At 38.7% G+C, this 12,567-nt stretch overlaps 1 pseudogene; it reads left to right on the forward strand.

Moving 5' to 3' along the window:
* Nucleotides 1–12,180, forward strand: part of LOC149227862 (mannose-1-phosphate guanylyltransferase 1-like) — a 32,274-nt pseudogene extending 20,094 nt beyond the window's left edge.
* The last annotated feature ends 387 nt before the right edge of the window (nucleotides 12,181–12,567 follow it).

The following is a 12,567-nucleotide window of genomic DNA, read 5'->3' on the forward strand; positions in this document are numbered from 1 at the left end:
CTAAAACATGCGTTAACCCATGCACCGTTATTGCATCCTCCCAACTACAACCAGGACTACTTCCTGTATCTCGTCGCCTCTCATTCCACTATTGGAATGGTCTTAGTTTAGGAAGATGAATTCGGTACTGAACATGTGATATATTACCTTAGTCGAACTTTAAATCCCACTGAGCTAAAATACTCACATGTGGAGAAATTGGCATTGGCAGCTGTTCAAGCTGTCCAACGTTTTCTTCACTACATTTTACTATGTAAAACAATAGTAATTTCTGATTGCAACCCTATGATCTACATTTTGACCAAGAAATTGCTAGGGGGAAAGTACTCCAAATGGATTATGATCCTGCAGGATTTTGACTTGGAATTTGAAAAATCTAAGTCTAAGAAATCTTTAGTTTCTGTGGAGTTAATGTGTGACTTCCCGCGTGCTGACACGAAAACTGTGGCCGAGGATCCCATTGCGGACGAATCCTTGTTTCTAATTAGCACTTTAGATCCGTGGTATGGGGATATCATCATTTATCTCCAGACCCAATCATTTCGGCCAGAAATTTCAAGGTCAGAATGTCAGAAAATACGATTCCAGTCCCAACAATTCAGGATTATTGGAGATACTCTTTATCACCGTGGGGTGGACTCTTTTTTTTGACATTGTTTAACTCACGAGGAAGCTGAAAGGGTTCTAAATGACTGTCACTCTGGAGCGTGTGGTGGTCATATGTCTAGGTATGCCACAACACAAAATATATTGCGCGCTGGCTACTTCTGGCCGTCTTTGTTTAAAGATTGTATTAACGCGGTCCGAAAATGCCACAACTGCCAAATTTTTGATCGAAAGATGCGCGCTCCACCTGCTCCTCTCCACCCTATAATTGCCGTTGGTCCTTTTGCCAAATGGGGTATTGATTTTATTACATGTAACCCTCACTCGGCCGGGGGGCATGCGTATATCATCCTTGCGGTAGATTATTTTACCAAGTGGGCCGAGGCAATGCCTACATTTGAGGCAGACGGTAAAACAACTGCAATTTTCGTGTTCAATCATATAATTGCTAGGTTTGGTGTTCCACAAGCGATTATCACTGATCATGGGCGTCTTTTTCGAAATGTTATGATGATCAAACTTACAGGCCAGCTTGGCTTACGTCACGATAGTTCAACTCCTTATTATCCACAAGCTAATGGTCTGGTTGAATCCATCAACAAAGTTTTAGTCATCATGATCCGACGAATCATTGGGATTCATCGGTCGAATTGGCATAACATGCTATTTTCAGCGCTTTGGGTGTATCGAACCTCAGTAAAAACGTCAACAGGGTTCACTCCTTTCCAACTAGTTTATGGTCTGGAAGCTGTGTTACCCATTGAATGTGAAATCCTGTCATTGCAAATGGCCATCGAGTTACTTCCAGCCACTTCCGAAGAGGAAAAACGTTTGTTATACTTGGCTCAATTAGATGAGAATCGACGTGATGCTGCATTGGTGATCGAAACTCACGCAAAACGTATGAAATCTCAGTTGATCGAAATGTGACCCCTCGAAATTTTCCAGAAGGAGATCTAGCCTTATTGTACGATAAAGCTAATGATAAATTAGGCGCTGGAAAATTCGTTCCTATGTGGCATGGTCCCTATGTTGTCAAGCGAAAGCTAGCAAAAGGGGCCTATGAATTGGTAGACTTTGACGGGGACTCTTTAGGTAAACCCAGAAATGGTCTTTACCTGAAGAGGTATTATGCTTAAAGAATGGGTATGGAGATTTTTAGTTAGGATAGTTTTCTTTCTAGCTGGTGTGTTTTAGTTTAAAAAGTGTGCTTAGCATAGAGAGTGTTTTTCGTCATTATTCCTGCTTATCTTGGTTTTACTCTTGATATTGCAAATCTCGATGCCTCTCCAAACATACATTAGTTTCGCTGATGGTGCTTGTCGTAAATACACGGAACATTTCTTCCGCAGCTTGGGTTATCTATTCACCCTCTGACGAGTTGGTATCTATGCATGGGGTAAGCCTCGGTCAAACAACGAAAAACATTGCCGAGTATAGTGCAGTGATTGAGTTATTATCTGAATCTATTTCATTTGGGATTCGGAGTTTGATAGTGAGGTTAGATTCTGAACTCGTTGTATTACAGCTTAATAGAGTGTATGCCATTAGAAATCCAGTGTTATTGAGATTATTTTTGAGAGTGCGTCTCTTGGAACATGAATTTGATTATATTGAATATCAACATATTCCAAGATCTTTAAATACATTAGCAGATGCAATTGCTTCTCAAATGTTAAGTAGACATTTGCAATAATCATACATGTAAATTTAAAAGCATTCCATAACATGATTTACAAGATAAGTTGGTAATAGTGATATATATATAGAAGTGTGTCAAAATATACATCGTCCTCGATCGTAGGTTGAAAAACACCTTATGATCGACAAAAATGATAAGTACAAAAAACAAAAATGTCATATGCGTCTACAATAGGTGATCATCCTATCACTGGTGATGATCTCGATAAGAAACCACTGTACAAGCCACCTTACAAAGGAACCTCCTAAAAGGTCCTGGGACCCCAATCACATAGCGTTGTAGTTGACGAGGAATGTCATCTATGCCGGTCTCTGGAATGTCCCCTGTAAAGCGCTCTAGATGACTCTCCAACTCGGCCAAGGTCTCTACTGATTCGTCCTGTGGGGCTAGCGCCGCTGCAGCTGATTGTTTCCTCTCGTAAGGCTAGAGAGCGGCTGGTCGCTGTGGACCCACATCTGCATTGAAACTTTTACTATTAGTTTTGGGACGAAATAAAAACAAAAAAAAAATTAAAATACGAAAATGTTGAAAATGATTTTACCTGAATCATCCCATTGCTCTCCTGGTGGAAGAGCCATGTCTGGGTCACCGAGAAAATCTACCCCAGCGTAAGGGAAGTCCCGAATAGCAAAAAACGGGTTTTCCAACCAATGGAAATACTCAGGTTTGAATCGAACGACCTCTGTCCCCTTGTCCGGATGACGGGCCATAACTGCAACCCATTGCATCAGTTTGGGCTCTCGAGGAAGCCCAGCTCCAACAGTAAGGTGCTGCGGGACCAATATTGGGACCCACTCCAGACCAAAGCTCACAACCAAAGCCCCATAACCAAAGGTCTTTAGTTGTCCATTCTTGGCTCTGGTCAGTTGGCCTTTTACATTAGCCAACACAGCATCGCACCAGTTGAAGATGGTGCCTCGAAAGTAGTCAACTGCCATCCGCATCTGCTATCCGGTGGCAATATGTAGTGTGGCACTCCCGCAAAGTCTGGTAATAGTAAACGCGATCACCATGAGTTCAGGACGGGATATGGTTTTAATGTCTATCCCTTTGTCTCTAGCCTGGCTGTTGCAGAACTCTAGCTGGAGGCTATCGATAGACTGGCCACCTGCCCTAGTCCCAAATAGAGTCAAGTCTTCGCCTCTCTTAGGCAAACCAGTCAAAAAGTATATGTCTGCCGGCTCAATTTCGAGCTGGTGGCCGCCAATGAAGAAGCACTGGTCCTATATGCTCCACCTGTCTACCAGCCACTGTAAGAAACCCACCTGGGCCCTCATGCCAGGTATGGCCCAGAATTTGTACAAGATGCATGCCTTCAATGCATCGATTGAAGGTTGGTGATTCAACGCGGCAAGATCCACATCCTCATGCTCCTGTTCTCGCCAATCAAGCATGATGTACACTCTACATCCAACAAAAAGGCAAATTAGAATGCAAGAAATTAATTTGTTTGGGTCAATTTTGAGAATTTTTGGGTTAAAAACCATTGCTGCGGGGTCCGCACCCTCTCTATTAGAGACAATGCATGGGTCCGCACCTTGCCTTCATGGAAGGTGCAGACCCCTAACTTTTTCCCCATTCAGAAAAAGTCAGGGTCCGCGGGCTGCCAGTGTTATGCCTGCAGGCCCCCGCGAGTGGGTTTCTAACCTAAAAACCCTCTAAAAAGTGAATTAAAACCCTAAAACACAAATTGAAACGATTAAAATTGAAGAGTAGGATGATGTGGATTACCTGGAGGAGACGGCGTTCAATTCCGACGGATGGATTTGCCACAATCTTCACGGGAAGTTTTTGAACAAAAGCACTATTTTCTCACCCAAATATTAAACGGTAAAAATGAATTGACGAAAGCCCTTTTTATAAGTTTTTTGAATAAATGAATTGTAAATTTGTTTATGTTTCACTTTAGAAAGGTAATTTTTGCAGCATTTTTATCCATCTCAAACATGTATGAGTAATGTTTGCAATTTTTGTTCAGGATAATGGATTGTTCAGGCGAAATCGATCATTTTCAATGAAAAAACATTTAGAGTCACCTTTAAGGTCTTTTCTGACTCCTAAAACATGAAAAGATCGTCGAGTTTTTCTTTTTAACTCGTTAAAATGGAACTAAAAAGAAGGTCCACTTACAGCTCTTTTCTGACCGTAAAAACATGAAAAGATTGCCGGATTTTTGTCATTTTAAATTCGATATTGGTTATAAAACGACGTGTCCTTGATCACTTTTTTACTTTTTCAGATCAGGGGCACTAAATACGAAAAGTACTCCTTGGTCGTAAAGATCAAGCGGTTCTCTCAAGTATTATTTTATACTTTTTTGGGCTTGGGAGACACAAATTTACGAAAAAGGTCAACCCTGGAGTCTTCTTAAGTTTTTTCAGACTCTCTAAAATTGAAAAACGCCGAGTTTCTCTTATACTAGACTTGTTAAAATTCCACAGTAAAGGACCTGTTCAATTACAAACAGCAACGAACCACTCCTTCTTAGGGTTCGAATTTAAACTAAGTTGGACTCATTCGAAGGATGAGCTTATAATCAAGCAAATGTTATCCTCCTCAAGCTTGTAAAAAATAAAGAGGTACTTGCCAGAAATGGTGGGGGAAAAGAGAGAAAAATGAGCCTGTTTGTCATACTTTGTAACCACTCTTGAACACGACACTTTTATTCACCTGGGTTGGGAAATCCTTTGCCTAACAGTTGATCAAACCACATTGAAAGCCTTCAGCCAGTTTTTGGGGATTAATTTTGGGTCAATTGTCACCAAACCATCTGTTGTGTTGTTATGTGTTCAAGAGGTCATTGCCAATAAAGCCATTCATCTACAAAATATCTGTCATCCATCTTGACCATCCCTGAGTCAGTCCTTGCAACTAAATTTCTTCAACTTGATCTATGATTTCGTGTTGTGAGCTTGCCTACGATGGATCGTTTTCTATTGACTTCAGCTCATTATCTAGAAAGATGATCTAGAAATCGTCAGTACCTTGGGATCTGCATGCCTCAATGGCAGGTTTCTCGCCTTTGACGACAGGTTGCATCATTGACCTTCGATCAAAGGATTCCGTGACATGTTCGACATCAACACATCTATTCACATCTCATGGATTGTACTGGGTACTTTGAGAGCCATTGACATCACTGGTGGTTTCTCTCAAACTTGTTAACAGCTTACATCATTGACTGGTAATCAAGTGGTTTCTACCATGTTCGACTTCAACACATTCATTCGCATGGATAGAATCGTACTGTTTCGGGAAGTAGAAATGAAGACCCTCGATCTAGTTTCTGCAATCTAGGCTGCGAGGAATTTTGTATTCATTATATGGTGGACTATTCATAAATAGATGGCTGCGTCCATACTGTGTCCACATGAGTCTATACTTGTGATGTATTACAATATCATTCCTATATCAGAGCAGTAGTTAGTTTTCTAAGTCAGTTTTGATCTGAGTATGGGAATGCCTACCTCAGCGATGATATGATCTCATATATATATCTTGCATTGAATGTTTTTACAGGTTCCGACAGGGCTCTCCACAAGATGATCCTCGAAATGATAAAGTACTTCACTCTTCCTAAATGATAAATGAAATCCTCATCTACTACAGACTTCGCACTTTGCAATCTGTTACAAAAAATATCGTCACCATGATTATTTGCAGTCAGTATGGGTCTATCATCACTTGTACTGTCCTCCTAAGAAAGTCTCAGACCTAAGATCTTCAAGTCAAGCTTTGAAAATGAGAGAAAGACATTAAAAACCAATAAAGCTCTAGTTCCGCACTTTCTCTCACTGTTGCCTGCGGTCCCGCACCCCATGTTCACAAAAACTGCGGACCTTCCCGCTCTGTCCCTAAAGGAGTGGGTGCGGACCCCTGTGAAAGTCAAAAAGGCACAATTTTATTCTAAAAAACTCACTTTGGGTTAATTCTAGATGATTCTAGAAGGAATTTTGACGTGGATTGGTCACTCTTAGGTGGTTCATGCATCCTAAAAGAGAAGGAGCTAATCCCTTGACGAGAGGAGCTATCCCTTTGAAGGAGAGCTTTATCCCTTTGAAGGAGAACCTAGTAACTTCCCTCCATTGCACTATAAATTAAGGCATTGGGCTGGTTGCTAAGGAAGTTAGAAGCTGAACATTTTTGAGGGTAAATGTTGGTGGAATTGAGACTTCCTAGTTAAGCTTGAGAGGAGAGATCACATACCTTTTTGGCTTCATTTGGAAGAGAGTGAAACTTGTCAAAGTAGAGGAGACTTCTTGTTGGACCCTGGGAAGAGCTTGTACAACATCAAGGCACATGTTGTAAAGTTCTTCTTTGATTTGAATTAATACAATCAAATTCATTTTTCTCAACAAATTGTCCTATGTCATTTGTTTCATGAATTCCTTGATCATCATGTTAGATATGCTTTATGATATTGGCTATTTAGGTGCTATTTAATTTGTTTGCTTGTTTGTGTTTGCAGATTCGCAACAAGGGAGCTCATTTGGATCAAAGGAGCAAGGCTTCCACAAACTTGCATTGGACCCAAGGTAGGCCTAAACACTTGTTTGCCTTTGTTTATAAATGCATATTTAGAGAAAGATAGTTTTTGATTGGCTTGCTTGTCACTAGATATCGTTAGATTCTAGGAAGGTCTATATTCTCCGCAAGATCGAATCATTCCGTGTGACACTTCCTCAAGCCCCTTTTCACTTGCAACAATTTTCCTTGGTTTGTTTTTTTGTAGGGAATGTCTTTGTAAAAGCCAAATTGCAAGGGAATTTCTTTTCATAATTTCATTATGTAAATTCTCTCTTTGTTCAATTTTTTTATGGTTGGTAAGGTAAATATTAAATAATTGATCTCTTGAATTAGGTTGATGAACCCTCAAAATATGGTGTTTTTATTCTTGACGAAGACACTCGAAAGGTAGAGAGGTTTGTTGAGAAGCCTAGGGTCTTTGTTGGTAACAAGATCAATGTGGGAATATACCTTCTGAACTGTAGAGTCTTTGTTGGTAACATGATAAATGTGGGAATATACCTTCTAAACCCCAGTGTTTTAGAACCAATTGAGCTAAGATGCAAATCCATTGAAAAAATAGTGTTCCCAAAAAGTACACAGGAGAAACAACTCTAAGTTATGGTTTTACCTTATTTCTAGATAGATATTAGGCAACCCACAGACTATAATTATGTGAGGTCCTTATACTACTAGTGTAACCCACTATTATTATTAGTGCAACCCCCTTATTATATTGTTGTGCCCATGTAGTACCCATATTGTTATTATTGTGCCCTATAGAAGCCCACTATTGTTATTGTTGTACCCTTACATTATTATTGTTATTTCAGCTCTGATTATATTATGACCCCTTAGATTCATATATATAGAAAGGAGGTCTTGTCATTTGTATCATCCAAGAATTGTTCATTTGTGTAATGTAAAGGAGGGTTGCCCCTCAAAGAGGCTGAATTCTAAGGCGTTTATCTCTCTTTTCTATCTTTTTGTGAGCTAGTTTCATAACATGTGGTATCAGAGCTTTGGATTTTAGGGTTTGTCTACTCCAAACAGGTCATCGTGGAATTTTCACTATAACTTTTTTTCTATGACGTTTCAAAAGCTAAAAAACAAACCCATTTGAGCCAAAATCATTCTGAAGTTCAGGTCCAAATTAGAGCTTGTCTCGATATATGTTAGGAGATATGATCTGAGGAAGTTAGGGGTTTTGTAAACTCTAGAATTACATTCAAAACAGGTGATCAGGGGCAAATAGTCATAACCTTTGTTCTGAGCATTAGATTGAAATTTCGTAAGAAGTTTCAGAAAGAGGACAGCCTGTAGTTTTCTGCATATCAGACTTGCGGGGTTAGAAATAGGAATCAAAGGGCTACTACAGGATGTGATCTCATATATTTGAGATCCTCAGTTACAGATATACAGCGCATTCAATATCGAGCTCATACAAAGTGAAAAAAAAGGTGTGTATTTTTTTTTTTTTTAATTTTGCATAAGATTGGTTTGAAAAATTAGTTTGACGGAATTCAAAGGGAATAGTTAAGAATTATTAGCATTAATTGATGCCCCGAAGAAAGAAAATGGAAACTCCTAGTAAGAAACCTGAAAGATCTAGCATGAATCGTGAAGAAGAGGAAGAAATGCAACATGATATATCGAAATTACAAGACCAAGTACAATAAATTTCACTCTCACAAAAGGTAACTGAAGCTAAGATGAATGGCATGGAAGCTAATATGAATGGCATGCAAGTTAATATGGATGGAGTGGAAACTAATATGGATGGCATGGAAGCTAAGATGAATGACATGGACAGTAAGATGAATGGCATGATGCTAAGATGGAAGAATTGAAGATAAATTTGAATAAGTTGCTACAAGAAATGGTTGCTAATGGTGAAAGGGTAGTAAATAAAACTCATGATGAGAACAAAAGAAATGTTAATCATGATTTCATAGACTGTAATGTTGAATTGAATATCCACTATGTTCCAAAAATCAATATGAGGAAGTTTTATTGCAAGGATCCCGGAACATGGATACTATAGACGGAGCAATTTTTCGATCTCCATAATGTGAAAAACACAGAAAAGGTATGTATTGCAACTTTATTTTTGGAACCAAATCAGTTTGTATGGTATCGATGGCTTTGCTCTCGTAAAAAAATTGTCACTTGGGCAATTTTTACATAAGAAATGATATCACATTATGAGGATACAAAAAGCAGCACCTTTTTTAGCTAATTGATAAATCTCAAACAAAAGGGTTCAATGATGGAGCACATTGAGGACTTCCAAAAATTGAACATAAGGGTAAAAGATATTCCAGAGGAGCATAGGATTGATGTGTTCATAGGGACTTTAAAGGATAATATCCAACATGAGGATCACCTTTCGGAACCTAATTCATTGGAGAAGGCATTTAGGTAGCAAGAAAAATGGAAAAAAAAATTATGGCAACCATGAAGCCTACCACTCACAACTATAATGATGGAAGTGTTGTTTCCCCTAGCCTTCCACAACCTACAAGGTTGACACAACAACAATTGGAAGAAAAAAGAGAAAAAGAGATTTGTTACAATTGTGATAGCAAAGGTCACAAGTGCGCTGAGAAGAAATTATTCTACATAGATTGTGAAGAGGAGGAAGAAAAGGAACAAGAAATGTCAAAATAAGAGGATATACTCCAGGAACAAATCCTAGATAAAGAAGAAATGAATCCGACCATATCTTGTAATGCATTGGCTAGAATTACCACTCCTAAAACTATCAAGATAGAAGGACATATCAAGAAGAAAAATGTAATAGTTTTGATTGATTCAGGAAGTACCCATAATTTTATTCATAGTAAGATAGCCAAGGAATTGAATTGCTTCCTATATCCAGCACCAGAGTGTCAAGTGATGGTTACAAGTGGAGGAACCATAAATTGCTCTGGAAAGTGCCATAATATCAAGCTATCCATGGGAGAATATGTATTGAATAGCCCAATGATTTCCATTCCAATGGGTCATGTTGATGTTGTACTAGGAGTCCAATGGCTACAATCATTGGGTACAATAGCTTTTACTTTTCAATAACTTTTCATGAAATTTTGTGCAGAAGGAAAGGAAGTTGAATTAAGGGGTATTGCAGGGAAACTGGGAAAGATAATTAGCTTTAAGGATATGAAAAAGCTTCTAAAGAAGGAACAATGAGGTGTAATTATACAATTATGTTCGCTAGAGGTTCCCACATCAAAAACATCTATTTCTCCATATCTCCAAAAAGTCTTGGACAATCATTTCAAGGTATTGGAGACTCCCAAAGGCCTCCCACCTATTCGTGATCATGATCATGCTATTCATTTGATTCTAGGAAGTGTTCCTCCAAACACCAGGCTGTACAAATATCCCAATGCCCAAAAGAGTGATTGAATGTATGGCTACAGAAATGCTAGAGGCTGGTATAAATCAACCTAGTTAAATTTCTTTCTATGCTCCAGTAGTATTGGTGCACAAGAACGATGGATCATGGCGCAAGTGTCCAGATTATAGGGAGCTCAACAAACTCACTATTAAAGACAAATTTCCCATTCCTGTCATTGATGAATTATTGGATGAATTGCATGCATCAATTTACTTCACCAAGTTGGATCTCTGTTCAAGATATCATCAAATCAGAATGAAGACTGAAGACATTCTGAAAACAACATTTAGAACTCATGAGGGTCATTATGAATTTTTGGTGATGCCTTTTGGCCTTACCAATGCACCTTCTACATTTCAAGGTTTGATGAATTCCATCTTCAAACCCTTCCTTAGAAAATTTGTGTTAGTATTTTTTGATGATATACTAATCTACAACAAGTCTTGGAAGAGTCATGTTCAACATGTTGACAGGATGCTCAAACTATTGGAGGAGAAACAATTATATGCAAAAAGATCCAAATGTTCCTTTAGAGTACAAGAGGTGGAATATCTAGGTCATATTGTATCTCATGAAGGTGTTAAGGTAGACCCTAGCAAAATTAAAGCCATTAAAGAATGGAAAATCCCCACGTCCATAAAGCATCTGCGAGGATTTATCGGGTTGACAAGGTATTATCGGAAGTTTGTTAAGAATTATGGGAGAATAGCAGAACCTCTAACAACATTATTGAAGAAAGATGCATTTTCATGGACTCCAGAAGCAACAAATGCCTTCAAACATCTTAAAGAGGCAATGTGCCGAGCACCGATCTTAGCTACGCCAAACTTCACAAAAACCTTTATTGTGTAATGTGATGCTTTAGGAAGTGGAATTGGTGCTGTTTTAATGCAAGATGAAAGACCCATTTCTTTTGAAAGTCATCCAATCAAAGGAAAGTGGAAGAAGGACGAATAAGTGTGGCCACTCATTCAAATTTTGCATAAGATCTCAGTTCAAACAATATTGCCAGAACTTGACGAGGAAGGAAAAATCATATTGGAGCCTGGAGCAGTCACAAAAACAAGAACCCGATAGCTACAAAATCGATCAACTTCAGAGTATCTCATGAAGTGGAAGAACTTACTCACTAAATATTCCACATGGGAGGACAATAATTTTATATAGAAGCATCAAGAACTACTCAAGCGTTGAGGACAACACTTTTTAAAGGAGAGGGGCATGTTAGGTCCCTATACTACTAGTGTAAGCCCTTATTATTATTAATGCAACACCCTTATTATATTGTTGTGCCCATGTAGTACCCATATTGTTATTATTGTTCCCCATAGAAGCCCACTATTGTTATTGTTGTACCCTTACATTATTATTGTTATGTCGGCTCTGATTATATTATGACCCCTTAGACTCCTATATATAGAAAGGAGGTATTGTCACTTGTATCATCAAAGAATTTTTCATTTGTGTAATGTGAAGGAGGTTGCCCCCTCGAAGAGGCTGAATTCTAAGGCGTTTATCTCTCTTTTCTATCTTTTTGTGAGCTGGTTTCATAACAAATTATGACCTAAGGCTCTACTTAGATTCTCTTCGAAGAAACACCTTATATAAATTAGCAACTAGGGTTAAGCTTGTTGGAAATGTGATTATTGACAACATTGCATATATTGGTGAGGGTTGCTTAATTGGGCCATATGTGGCCATTGGCTGAGCCAGTTTGATTGAGGAAGGAGTGAGACTATCACAATGCGCCATTATGCGTAGAGTGCACATCAAGAAACATGCTTGTGTGTCTGGAAGTAACATTGGTTGGCACTCTATTGTTGGTCAAAGGGCTCACATTGGAAACATGACCATATAGGGGGAGGATGTCCATGTTTCTTATGAGGCATACAATGATGGAGGTGTGGTCCTTCCTAATAAAGAAATCAAAACCAACATTCTCAAGCCAGAAATTGGCATTTGATTGGAAGGATGGAGGAGGCCTAGTAGCTAATTGGCTGCTACTAATTGGTTATTGTAAAATTAATGATACTTGTCCATGTCGTAGAATTTAGGGGTGAGTAGAAGGGATAATATTCTATGTTGTAGGCTTCTTTTTGGGTTGGTGAGTTTGGGGGTGCAAATTGTTTATATTTTCTCTCTTCGGAGGTTAAGGGAGGAACGGAAAATTTAGGCTGACTAAAAAGCCTAAGTTTTTGCTTAGGCTTGCACTCTTTGGTTTCCTACAAGCACTAGTTTAGTCATGATGTTGTTGGAAAGTTGTGATTCAGTATTGCTTATTTTAAACTATCTATACTGTTATGTTTTTGCACTCTTGGTTTTATAATAGTCAATAGGTAAAAAATATTTT

The sequence above is a fragment of the Pinus tabuliformis genome, chromosome J (assembly GCF_031772625.1).
Source record: "Pinus tabuliformis cultivar Carrire ecotype Pingquan chromosome J, CPIR1, whole genome shotgun sequence".
Classification (NCBI taxonomy): domain Eukaryota; kingdom Viridiplantae; phylum Streptophyta; class Pinopsida; order Pinales; family Pinaceae; genus Pinus; species Pinus tabuliformis.